Here is a 13,473-nt window from a genome sequence, read left to right as displayed (position 1 = left end):
GTTCAAGTTGGCCCCAAAAGAATTGAGCCCATAATCCAGGCAGATACTCCTAGTGCAGTACCGAGTGAGTGATGTCATCTCATCCATGCACTGTCAGAGGGGGAAGTACTGAGGGAGTGCTGCACTGCCAAATGGAGTGAGGGAGGGAGTGAGGAAAGGAGGGAGTGGATGGACTGAGAGTGATGGAGTGTAACTGTTATATATGCAGACCATAGATATACTCTCTGTGTAGTCACTATATAGTTACATAAGATGGAGACTTGTTAACTGATGTACCAGCAATAAGGTTTATACTGTGTATAAACTATGCTGGCGCCACCAGAGGGTGCAACTGGTGGAGACCGGGGTTTCCTGCTCCTGTGGCAGAGGCTGTCCACCAGAGGGCACTGCAGTGGGAGAACTGAGGGTCACCTGCATAGGTGTGCAGGGCCCAGTATAAAAGGCTGCCCACCAAGCTTGTGCCTGACTCTAGAGTTACAAATAAAGGACCAAGGTCACTACAGTTTGAGTACAACACATTGCCTTGTGGAGTCATTTATAAGTGCATTATAGACAAAACATTAACAAGTATGAGTGAGTGCTGCACTATCGGAGGTACCATCTTTAGGATGAAACATTAAACCGAGGCTCCGTCTGCCCTCTCAGGTGGGTGTAAAAGATCCCATTTCAAGATTTTGAAGAAGAGCGGGTGAATTATCCCCGGTGTCCTGGCCAATATTTATCCCTTGACCAACATCACGAAAACAGGTTGTCTGGTCATTATCACATTGCTGTTTGTTGAGAAAGTCCTTCATTGTCTGTTAGGTGCTTTGGGCCATCCTGAGAGGGTGAAAGGCGATGTAGAAATGCAAGTCCTTTCTTTCTTTCTTTGTCCCAAAGCTGGACATGGGCCGAGCGGCTGGCGATTACAGAATGAATATTAGCAGCTGCCTGGGCCCCGCGGGGAGTCCGAGAGTCCAGTCCCCACTGACTGCCCATTCCTTCCGGCCTCTCACATCCAGTCGGGCTGGGTGGGCTCCGGCCTCGGTTCCACTTTGCCTTTCCCAGGGGTGGGAGCGAGTGAGGGGAGCGTGTTTTACCGGCGACGCAGTAAACGCTGGATTCTCCTGCGCTCTTCGCACCTTCCCGTGAGCGGCCATGGCGCTGGAAGCCGGTCAGAGCGGCGGGCGGCCGTTAGCGGTGGTTAGCAGCGCAGTCAGCGACAGCAGCACCCGGTGTAAGGTGGGGTCCCGCGGGGATTGGGAGACACACCCTCCCACTTCCTCCCCACACTGGCCTTTCTCACACAGGAGCCCGGTGTAGGGAGTGGGGCACACACACCTCCCATTGTCCTCACAAACTCCTCCGTTCTCACACCGCGTCAGAAAGTTATCGCACACGCCCGCTGCAAGAGGTCAGAGAAAAGAAAGGTCAGGTCATAGAAACTCTCCCACGTTACAGATTGTTCCAACTCTCTCTCACTTTTACAACAACTTGCATTTATATAGCATCTTAAATGTACTAAAACGTCCCAAGGTGCTTCACAGGTTATCAGACAAAATTTAACACCGAGACACAAAAGGAGATATTAGGACAGGGGACCAAAAGCTTGGCCCAAGAAGTCGGGTTTAAGGATTGTCGTATAGGAGGAGCGAGAGGTGGAGAGGTTTATGGAGTGAAATCCAGAGCTTCGGGCCCAGGCAGCTGAAGGCACGGCCCCCAATGGTTGAGTGATTAGAGTCGGGGATATGCAAGAGGCCAGAACTGGAGGAGCACAGAGATCGTGGAGGGTTATGCAGCTGGAGGGGTTATAGAGATAGGGAGGGGTGTAGGGCTGGAGGGGGTTACAAAGATAGGGAGGGGTGTAGGGCTGGAGGGGGTTACAGAGATAGGGAGGGGTGTAAGGCTGGAGGGGGTTACAGAGATAGGGAGGGATGTAGGGCTGGAGCAGGTTACAGAGATAGGGAGGGGTGTAGGGCTGGAGGGGGTTACAGAGATAGGGAGGGGTGTAGGGCTGGAGGGGGTTACAGAGATAGGGAGGGGTGTAGGGCTGGAGGAGGTAACAGAGATAGGGAGGGGTGTAGGGCTGCAAGGGGTTACAGAGATAGGGAAGGGTGTCAGGCTGGAGGAGGTTACAGAAATAGGGAGGGGTGTAGGGCTGGAGGGGGTTACAGAGATAGGGAAGGATGTGGGGCTGGAGGGGGTTACAGAGATAGGGAGGGGTGTAGGGCTGGAGGGGATTACAGAGATAGGGAGGGATGTAGGGCTGGAGGAGGTTACAGAGATAGGGAGGGGTGTAGAGCTGGAGGGGGGGTTACAGAGATAGGGAGGGGTGTAGGGTTGGAGCAGGTTACAGAGATAGGGAGGGGTGTCGGGCTGGAGGGGGTTACAGAGATAGGGAGGGGTGTAGGGCTGGAGGGAGGTTACAGAGATAGGTAGGTATGAGGCCATGGAAGGATTTGAACACAAACATGATAATTTTAAATTTGAGGCATTGCCAGACTGGGAGCCAATGAGGATCAGCGAGCACAGGGGGGATGGGTGAACGGGACTTGGTGCAAGTTAGGATGGGATTAAATATTGAGGCAGAGACTGAGGATTAAATTCTGTGTCCAATTATTCTGTCTAATTCTGGGCACATTAGGAAGGATGTCAAGGCCTTGGAGACGGAGCAGAGAAGATTTACAGGAATGATACTGGGGATGTGGGACTTCAGTTATGTGGAGAGACTGGAAAAGCTGGGATTCTTCTCCTTCGAGCAGAGAAGGTTAAAGGGAGATTTAATAGTGGTGTTCACAATTGTGAAAGGTTTTTGATCGAGTAAATAAGTAGAAGATGTTTCCAGGAGCAGGAGGGTCAGGGACCAGAGGTCACAGGTTGAAGGTAACTGGCAAAGGACCAGAGGGGAGATGGGAAGAGTTTATTTATGCAGCGAGTTGTTGTGATCTGGAATGCGCTGCCTGAAAGGGCGGTGAGAGCAGATTCAATCGTAACTTTCAAAAGGGAATTGGATAAATATTTGAAAAGGAAAGATGTGCAGGTCTATTGGGAAAGAGCAGGGAGTGGGAGTAATTGGATCGCTCTTTCAAAGAGCCAGCACAGGCCCGATGGGCCGAATGGCCTCCTTCTGTGCTGTCTGATTCTATGACCCGCCCTCACTGAACTCCAGGCCTCCCTTTGCGAGGAGCTGTGCCACTAATTGTGTGGCAGGTGATGGGAGAGTCCAGGGGGATTCACTCACTAAAAGCCTCTGTGTTTCCCCCCACGTTACCTCTGCTATCGGATACTCTGCTGACCCTGACACCCAGAATCCGGGGCGGAGTGAGGGGAGGGGCTGGTGCTGGAACGGTTACTTACCTCGACAGCCCCTGTGCCAGTAGTATCCAGGCAGGCACCTGTCACACTTGGGCCCTGTCGCCCCCTCCTTACAGTCACAATATCCCGTGTCATTACAGCGATGGTGGAGCGAGCCATCAGGGTGACACTCACAGTCTGCAGAAACAAGACAACACACACACTGCACACGGCTGTTCCCAATAAACACAGCGACACAATCTCAGCGACAGGAATGAGTGCGAGCCGGGACAAGGGAGGCTCAGACTGTGGGGGTGAAACAAGTCTCCAACACTTTACAAACAGCTTCAATCCTCCACACACTGACTGCACACGGCCCGTGTTCCACTCCCTGGGGCAACTGCACAGAATTAACGCAGGTTAACAAGGCCAGAAAAAACAAGCCAGGTTCATCAATAGAGGATAGAATGCACAAGCACAGAAGTGATGTTAAACTTGTATCGAACCTTGGTTAGACCGCACTTGGAGCACTGTGCACAGTTCTGGTCTCCGTATTATAAAAAGGACATAGAGGCACTGGAGAAGGTACAAAGTAGATTTACAAGGATGATACCAGAACTGAGATGTTGTACCTATCAGGAAAGGTTGACCAGGCTGGGGCTCTTTGCTGGGAAAGAGAAGACTGAGGGGTGACCTGATCGAGGTCTTTAAAATTGTGAAGAGGTTTGATAGGGTGGACGTAGAGAAGATGATTCCACTTGTAGGGAGTCAAAAACTTGGGTCAAAAATATAAGCTAGTCACTAATAAATCCGATAGGGAATGGAGGAGAAACTTCTTTATCCAGAGAATGGAACTCACTACCACAGGGAGTGATTGAGGCGAATAGTATCGATGCATTTAAGGGGAAGCGAGATAAACACATGAGGGCAAAAGGAATAGAAGGATATGCTGATTGGGTGAGATGAAGAGGTGTGGAAGGAGGGTCGTGTGGAGCATAAACACCGGCATGGAGCGGTTGGGCCGAATGGCCTGTTTCAGTGCTGCACATTCTGTGTAATTGTGTGTGTGGAGAATGGGAGGAGATGAGGAAATGGAGAGAGAGGATTGTTGGTGGACACTGGGGGGGAGGGGTAACATTGAGCAGAGGGAAGCGACGCTGCTACAATGCAGGATGGTCGTTTACTGAGAGTACAAACAACATACAAATTCCTGAAAAACAATGGAGACAGGGAGACGATGAGTATATCGTCAAAACACAGAGCTTTCGCTATAACTCAACAAAGCCTGGGACAGGCCTCATCGCTACGGAAAGCCTTGGCCAGGCCTCATCGCTAGGGAAAGCCTACACCAAACCCTCATTGATGGGTTGGATCAGGGCCTCATTGCTGGGGAAAGGGTGGGTTGAGGCCGAGTTGCTGGGAAAAGGTTGGTTCAGGGCCGAGTCACTGGGGAAAGGTTGGGTTGGGGCCTAGTCACTGGGGAAAGGTTGGGTCGGGGCCTGGTCGCTGGAGAAAGGTTGGGTCGGGGCCTGGTTACTGGAGAAAGGTTGGGTCGGGGCCTGGTCGCTGGGCAAAGGTTGGGTTGGGGCCTAGTCACTGGGGAAAGGTTGGGTTGGGGCCTGGTCACTGGGGAAAGGTTGGGTTGGGGCCTAGTCACTGGGGAAAGGTTGGGTTGGGGCCTAGTCACTGGGGAAAGGTTGGGTTGGGGCCTAGACACTGGGGAAAGGTTGGGTTGGGGCCTAGTCACTGGGGAAAGGTTGGGTCGGGGCCTAGTCGCTGGGGAAAGGTTGGGTTGGGGTCTAGTCACTGGGGAAAGATTGGGTCGGGGCCTGGTCGCTGGGGAAAGGTTGGATTGAGGCTGGTCACTAGGGAAAAATTGGGTCGGGGTCTAGTCGCTGGGGAAAGGTTGGGTTGGGGTCTAGTCACTGGGGAAAGGTTGGGTCGGGGTCTAGTCACTGGGGAAAGGTTGGATTGAGGCTGGTCACTGGGGAAAGGTTGGGTCAGGGTCTAGTCACTGGGGAAAGGTTGGATTGAGGCTGGTCACTGGGGAAAGAGGAGCTGATTTCCGACGCGCTTTGCTCAGCCCTATCGAAGGTATTTTCTTTGTTTCTTTATCTTGTTTTGGGCTGAAAGCAGAAGGGTGAAAGAAGGAGAGAGCAGAGATTGTAACAGGAACTGACCTAGGCAAACGTTGTGGTGGTCCAGCTGTGCTGAAGGGTTTCGGTGGTAGCCCAGCCGACATAACTGGCAGTGTCGGCCTCTAGTGTTGTGCTTACAGCAGGTAACTGCACCGGTTCGAATGGCCGAAGCATTCGCAGGCTTGCAGGGAAAAGACAGAGAGTGTAGACGGGACACAGACAGTTTGCAGACTGTGAGAGGGTCACATGCTGCAGGAATGAGAGGTGGGGAGGAAATGGCTGGAATGGGAGGGAGGGAGGGAGGGAACACTGAGGCTTTTAGCAGTGAGGGGAAAACATCAGACTCCTGGCTAGTTACGGTTTGCATTGAATCAGGCAGATGGCAATGGATGGTCCCAATCCCAGGTTTATAGAGTCTGTGCCGGGTTTTATACAGCACTGCCAAGTTAGGGGCCTTTCAACAGTGGTTCAGTTGGCAGCACGCGCGCCTCTGAGTCCGAAGGTCATCGGTTCAAGTCCCATTCCAGAGATTTGAGCCCATAATCCAGACTGACGCTCCCAGTGCAGTACTGAGGGAGCGCTGCAGTGTCGGAGGGGCAGTTCCGAGGGAGCACTGCACTGTTGGAGGGGCAGTACTGAAGGAGTGCTGCACTGTGGGGGGGGCTGTACTAAGGGAATGCTGCACTGCCAGAGGGGCAGAACTGAGGGAGTACTGCACTGTTTGAGGGGCAGTACTGAGGGATTACTGCCCTGCCGGAGGGGCAGTCCTGAAGGAACAATATATAAATGCAAATCCTTGCTTTCTGCTGTGCTCTGAGCCAGTCGCGGTGTTTGAGAGTTCCTACCTTGCTCTGGGGTCGTGACCTCTAGTGATGAGATTCTTGGCCGTGTGCGACCGAGCTTTGGGTCAGCTGCATGTGTCAGGAGAAATCAGCAATTATTAATCCCAGCTGGAGAACATCTGTACTGTGTGCACACACATCGAGTGGACACTGTCCGGGATGGCAGGAGTGTCCGAGAGACAAGCAAACAGACATTTCCATCTCCGCTACACCGCCAATCAGACAGAAACTCACACCGAGACTCGGGAGGAGATATTAGGACAGGTGACCAAAAGCTCGGTCAAAGTGATAGGTTTTAAGGAGATTCTTAAAGGAGCAGAGAGAGATGGTGTGGAGAGGTTTAGGGAGGGAATTCCAGAGCTTCGGGCCCAGGCAGCTGGAGGCTTGGGAAGGCGTTAGGGATGGAGGAGGTTACAGAGATAGGGAGGGTTGTAGGGTGGGAGGGGGTTATAGAGATAGGGAGGGTTGTAGGGTGGGAGGGGGTTACTAGATAGGGAGGGGTGTAGGGCTGGAGGGAGGTTATAGAGATAGGGAGGGGTGTAGGGTGAGAGGGATTTATTGAGATAGGGAGGGCTGCAGGGTGGGAGTGTTTACTGAGAGGGAGGGGTGTAGGGTGGGAAGGGTTGACTGAGATAGGAAGGGGTGGGGCCACGGAGGGATTTGAACGCGAGGATGAGAATTATAAATTGGATGCGTTGCTGGACCGGGAACCAATGTCGGATCAATCAATCACTCCCCCGGGTCTACTCACTGCCCGGGCTGTCGCTCGAAGTGGATCGATGGATAATTAGTGGGAATCTGGTCCGCGGAGAGATGATTAAATGGGGTGAGGCCGTGACAGGCTGTTATTGTGGGATTTCGGTACATTCGAGTGGGTTGAGGGTTTGAAAGGCAAACTGTGTAATGCCGGATGTGATGGAGTCTCCCTGTTATTATTCAGTGTAACTGAATCCAGCCACAACTCACTCAATAATTCAGCAGAAAATGGAGATTCATCGCCAGACATTGGAACTAGTTTGTCTTTAGTTCAGTTTGTGTCGGTGATTAAGGTTTTGAGTATCGGTTCTGGCTGTACCTGGGCAGGAAAGGAGCAGGTTTGGGGTCAAAGTGTAACGTTTCATAGACCCCCAGTCTCGGTCAGTGTGGTGGGTTATGGTCACTCCCGGTCAGTGTGGAGAGTTATGCTCACTCCCGGTCAGTGTGGGGAGTTATGGTCACTCTTGGTCAGTGTGGGGAGTTATGGTCACTCCTGGTCATTGTGGAGAGTTATGGTCACTCCCGGTCAGTGTGGTGGGTTATGGTCACACCCGGTCAGTGTGGGGAGTTATGGTCACTCCCGGCCAGTGTGGGGAGTTATGGTCACTCCCGGTCAGTGTGGGGAGTTATGGTCACTCCCGGTCAGTGTGGTGGGTTATGGTCACTCCCGGTCAGTGTGGAGAGTTATGGTCACTCCCGGTCAGTGTGGAGAGTTATGGTCACTCCTGGTCAGTGTGGGGAGTTATGGTCACTCCCGGTCAGTGTGGAGAGTTATGGTCACTTCTGGTCAGTGTGGGGAGTTATGGTCACTCCCGGTCAGTGTGGGGAGTTATGGTCACTCCCGGTCAGTGTGGTGGGTTATGGTCACTCCCGGTCAGTGTGGGGAGTTATGGTCACTCCCGGTCAGTGTGGAGAGTTATGGTCACTCCAGGTCAGTATGGAGAGTTATGGTCACTCCCGGTCAGTGTGGGGAGTTATGGTCATTCCCGGTCAGTGTGGAGAGTTATGGTCATTCCCGGTCAGTGTGGAGAGTTATGGTCACTCTCGGTCAGTGTGGGGAGTTATGGTCACTCCCGGTCAGTGTGGAGAGTTATGGTCACTCCCGGTCAGTGTGGGGAGTTATGGTCACTCCTGGTCAGTGTGGAGAGTTATGGTCACTCCCGGTCAGTGTGGTGGGTTATGGTCACTCCTGGTCAGTGTGGAGAGTTATGGTCACTCTCGGTCAGTGTGGAGAGTTATGGTCACTCCCGGTCAGTGTGGTGGGTTATGGTCACTCCCGGTCAGTGTGGTGGGTTATGGTCACTCCCGGTCAGTGTGGTGGGTTATGGTCACTTCCGGTCAGTGTGGAGAGTTATGGTCACTCCCTTTCAGTGTGGGGAGTTATGGTTGCTCCCGGTCAGTGTGGGGTGTTATGGTCACTCTGCTCCTGGTCAGTGTGGGAGTTATGGTCACTCCCAGTCAGTGTGGGGAGTTATGGTCACTCCCGGTCAGTGTGGAGAGTTATGGTCACTCCCGGTCAGTGTGGGGAGTTATGGTCACTCCCGGTCAGTGTGGGGAGTTATGTTCACTCCCAGTCAGTATGGGGAGTTATGGTCACTCTGCTCCCGGTCAGTCTGGGTGTTGGTTCGGGGTTGCGATATGGCGGATGGTTTGGAATGACATGGGCAGCATGCGAAGGGTTAAATAAATGGGAACAAGTTGATGTAAGATCCAGGAACAAAGGGGAACAGATTGAGGCCGAGACACTCACCCAGTTCCCATTCCTGTATCTGGGATAACGGGATTACAACAGGTCCCCATTGATCTCGGCCTCAGCCACCATATGGCTTTCTACAAATCTTCCCTCCACTTCTCACTGAACATTCTCACTGAGACACAGTGAGAAGCATTTTCATCTCAGCTGAGATGTGGGTCATATATATTACATCTTCCCTGCTTCATATCTGCTGCACCGCTCGAGGAGATTATACTTTACTCCATAGATGCACGGACAAGCAGACTCCTGATCCCAGCCCTGCTCACACATACACCTCCTCACACCTTCACCTGTTCACACCTTCACCTGCTCACACTCAGCCCCTGCTCATACCCAGCCCCCGCTCACACTCGGCCTCTGCTCACACCTACACCTGTTCCTCGCTCAGTGAGTGATGAGGGAGGTTTGAGGGAAGCGGATCATTCCCGATACAGAAATGGGCTCTGGGTCAGCAGGTCACAGGTCAGAGAGCATAGGTCCTACTTACGGCCACTCGCCACGGGGTCAGGGAGGCCTGGAGAGGGAAACGGAAACAGAATTATAGAGACGTCTGATTAACAATCTTTATCGATAAACACATTACCACAACCCATCACACGGAATGTTCATCAGATCGATGTCAGTCAAACTCACGAACAAGGAACTGATGGGGGATTGGCGTGCTGCATCCTCTGAGCGCTCACACCAGCCCTGTGTGAGACCAGGTGGAGTTGCAAAAGTGCTCCCGGAAGGTAGGACATGGGGACGCTCCCACTACGTGCGATTAGTGTGTAAGTACGCAGGGTTAATACGTAAGGCCATCAGTGGTCACACACACCCCTCCCCCACTGCCCAGTCAGCTCACTATCTGGATATTGATCTCGGGACATTCCACACACAGCAGGCCACAGATGTCCCTCACAACCTTCACTTCCTGATCTGCTTCAGATATTGATTACACAGAGGCTTATTCTCCTCTCACCCTCCCCAGCTGTTCCCCAGATGTTCACCCAGCTGTGAACATTCCATTCTCACATCAGTCTGCACCTCACTGCTGGCTCTGTATGTGTGGGTGTCCGGAGTGAGGTTTCAGCAAATTCAACCCCTGCTATTACAACCTCACCCTCTACATAATGCCAGCGATCCCCCTCGCTCACTGACCCCGACATTACATTGATAGAGGGCTTCAAAATGAGGAAGGGTTTTGATGGAGTGAATAAGGAGAAACTGTTTGCAGGGGCAGGAGGGTGGGGAACCCAAGGACACAGATTGAAGGTGATTGGCCAAAGACCCAGAGGGAGATGAGGATTATTTTTACGCAGCGAGTTGTTGTGGTCTGGAATGCGCTGCCTGAAAGGGCGGTGGGAGCAGATTCAATCATAACTTTCAAAAGGGAGTAGGATAAATACTTGAAAAGGCAACATTTGCAGGTCCATGGGGAAAGAGCGGGGAGTGGGACTAATTGGATAATCTTTCTTTCATTTTTATTTCCTTTTCTAGATTTCTTCCATTCTCTTTCTCACTTTCCTTTTCTCTCTCTTTTCTTCTCCCTTACTTTCCATCTCTCATTCTCAGTTACTTACTCTGCTTCTCTCTCTCCCTCTTTCTCACATTCTCTATTTCTCTGTTTCCCACTTTCTCACTTTTTGTTTGTTCTCTTTCATTCTTTATTTCTCTCTTTCTCTGTCTACACACCCCTCTCTCTCTCCCTCCGTCTCTCTTTCTCTCCCCCCTTTTTCGCTCCCTCCCTCTGCCCTGCTCTCTCTCTCTCCCCTCTTCCTCTCTCCCCTCTCCCTCTCTCTCTCCCCACCCCCCCTCCCCCGCCCCTCTCAGTGTGGAGCTGTGGGCACGGACCCTATCTCTGTCCTTGGCTCTGTCCAATCTCCCGCTGTGAGTCTCTGTTCCCACATGAACACAATGACAAAGATGGGTGGGTTGTATTTTGGAGTCGGTACATTGCCGGGAGTTGGGCTGAGAATGAAATGTGAAGGGAATCTGGTGCCGGCACTGGGCCGGGCCGGAGCAGCTCTGGTTACTCACAGACATTGGCCGTCCCTTTGGGGATTGGGAGGTACGAGCCCGCTCTCCACGCTCGGCCTTGAAAGCCTTTCTTGCATCTCCCGCAGTCCGGCCCCGTCGTGTTGTGCTCACACTCGCAACTCAGCTTCCTCTTCTCCCAGATACAGTTGTTGGCGTGAAGATTGCACTTACACCTGGCAAAAAACAACAGCAAGCTGGTTTCAAATAAGCTGAGCAGCCGGGTTAGACTGGGGACTGGCCGCTCCGCGAGTCCGCTCTCCCTTTCCCAGCTTCGCTCTGCAAACAGCAACATTTTTCTCCCACTTATTGCCTTTCAACCCAGGCGGCGGGTCAGTTTCTGGGTGTGTTTCCGCTGATTGACGATCAGATTCTGGGCAGCAACAAGAACACGTTAGGAGAGAGTTTCTGATCAGCTCCAGCCTTCCAGGCCCCTCAAAGGAAGAGCTTGCATTTATAGAGTGCCTCTCACAAGTTATTTCTTTACAACAACACCTGCAACTGCAACAACAACTTGCATTTATAAAGCGCCTTTAACTAGTAAAACGTCCCAAGGTGCTTCACAGGAGCATAAATCTGATAAACTGACACGAGCGACAAAAGGAGATATTTGGACAGGTGACCAAAAGCTTAGTCTAAGAGGTCGGTTTTAGGAGCGTCTTAAAGGAGGAGAGAGAGGTAGAGAGGGAGATGTTCAGGGAGGGAATTCTAGAGCTCAGGGCCCAGGCAGCTGAAGGCATGGCCACCAATGGTGGGGCGAAGGGAGTGGGGGATGGACAAGAGGCCTGTGGTGGAGGAGAGCAGAGATCTCGGAGGGCTGTTCCTGGTGTTGGAGGAGAGCAGAGATCTCGGAGGGCTGTAGGGTGGGAGGTGGTTACAGAGATAGGGAGGGGGAGAGGCCATGGAGGGATTTTTAGACAAGGATGAGATTTTGTTGTTGTTGTGGTTCAGTAAATGCGATTTGAAAAGGCCCAAAGTGCTGTGACGGTCTCTGTGCCATGAAGCGTGAGAACGCTGGTCTCGGTGACTCTGTGCTAACAGCATCGAGCCGCTGTTTAACTCACTGCGAGGGTGAAGCTTCACAATCCGCAGATTGTACGTTGCACATTCAGCAAATTGTCAGTTCTGGGCACTGTTTGCTGAACTAAGCAGATACCCAGACAGTTCCTTGGAGTCACATTAACGGCAGTGTAAACATTTTACTGCTCCTGTTCTCCAATTAGTGTCTGAAGATTGTCCTCGGCTAAAAGCTGGATCAAGCCTCCCAGAAGCTGAGTGTGGAATAATGAGGGAATGGCTCCGAGCCCTGGAGATTGTGTAATGTGAAAATGGGAACTCACCAACCCAGACTGAATATAGATCCAACACGAAGGAACCCTAGTTTGTGTAATCGCTCCTCGTAATTAGATGTTGGCCCTGATGGACTGCACTTCAGGTGTTCATTGAGATTGTGTGTCAGATGTTAACTCCGATATAGTGCCCTCCAGATGAGAACTGATAAGAGTGCCATGCCAGATGTTATCCCTGATAAAGTATCCCAGATGTAAGCTCTGATAGGGAACACCAGATATTTGCCCTGATGGAGTATCACCAAGTTGATAGACTATCCCCCAGATGGTGGCCCTGCGAATGCTCCCACATGTTGGTTCTGATACAGTGCCCCCAGATGTTGACACTGAGCTCCCCCAGATGTTGACCCTGTGAGTGCCCTCCCAGATGTTGGTCGCGTGAGTTACCCCCAGATGGTGACCATGAATGCCCCAGATGTTGGCCCTGTAAGTGCCCCCCCAGATGTTGTCCCAATGAGTTAACCCCAGATGTAGTCCCTGTGAGTTACCCCCAGATGTTGGTCCTGAGTGCCCCAGATGTTGGCCATGTGAGTGCCCCCAGATGTTGTCCCTGTGAGTACCCCAGATGTTGGCCGTGTGAGTGCCCCCAGATGTTGTCCCTGTGAGTGCCCCCAGAACGTGGCCGTGTGATTGCCCCAGATGTTGTTCCTGTGAGTGCCCCAGATGTTGGCCTGACACGGCACCCCCCGGGTGTGAAGTGTGGGGTCTGCGACTCTGGCCAGAAGGGGCAAGGAGCTCTCACCGGCCACGAATGTCCAGGTTGGAGATGGCGTAGAAGTATTTGGAGAGGTTGTGCTGGTTAACACTGGTGGCCCCAGTGGCCGGCCGGAGCAGCCTGACCCGCAGGTCGGTCAGGGTGAAGAAGTCCCTCAGCTCCTTGGTGGTGTCCAGCTGGCCGTACAGCGAGGCCATGTCCTGGAGACGGGGCCCCCCGAACAGGGCAAAACGCTCCTGGATCTCGAAGCGGACCATCTTGTCCACCTTCCACACGTAGCCCCTGGAATACTCCTCCGTGCAGATGATGTCCAGCATCGAGGCCGGGCTCAGATCCCGGGCGCTTCTCGGCTCCATCCCGAAGGAGGTGAGGCAGTCGGCAGCGTAGAACTGGTAGGGTTGCCACGTCCGGCCGTGGTCCAGAGACTTCTCCAGGACCATCTGCTCCGGCCGGCCCGACTCGAAGGTGATGACTATGTCCTCGGTCAGCTCAATGGTCTTGCCCCAGGACAGAGTGATGTTGATCAGGAGGGGCTCGGGGAAACTCCTCCAGGAGACGCTTTGCCAAAAGGTGTTGGGAATCCGCCCCTCGTCATCCAGCATCAGCTCGGGCGGGTGTGCGAGCTCGC

At 52.8% G+C, this 13,473-nt stretch overlaps 1 pseudogene; it reads right to left on the bottom strand.

Annotated features, from left to right (window-relative positions):
- Positions 1-1,154: 1,154 nt before the first annotated feature.
- Positions 1,155-13,468, bottom strand: LOC139257414 (netrin-G1-like; annotated as a pseudogene).
- Positions 13,469-13,473: the final 5 nt, after the last annotated feature.

The sequence above is a fragment of the Pristiophorus japonicus genome, unplaced genomic scaffold (assembly GCF_044704955.1).
Source record: "Pristiophorus japonicus isolate sPriJap1 unplaced genomic scaffold, sPriJap1.hap1 HAP1_SCAFFOLD_832, whole genome shotgun sequence".
In the NCBI taxonomy this organism is placed as follows: Eukaryota; Metazoa; Chordata; class Chondrichthyes; family Pristiophoridae; genus Pristiophorus; species Pristiophorus japonicus.
The sequence above is the reverse complement of the archived record's forward strand: the minus strand, read 5'-3'. Positions and strand labels throughout refer to the sequence as shown.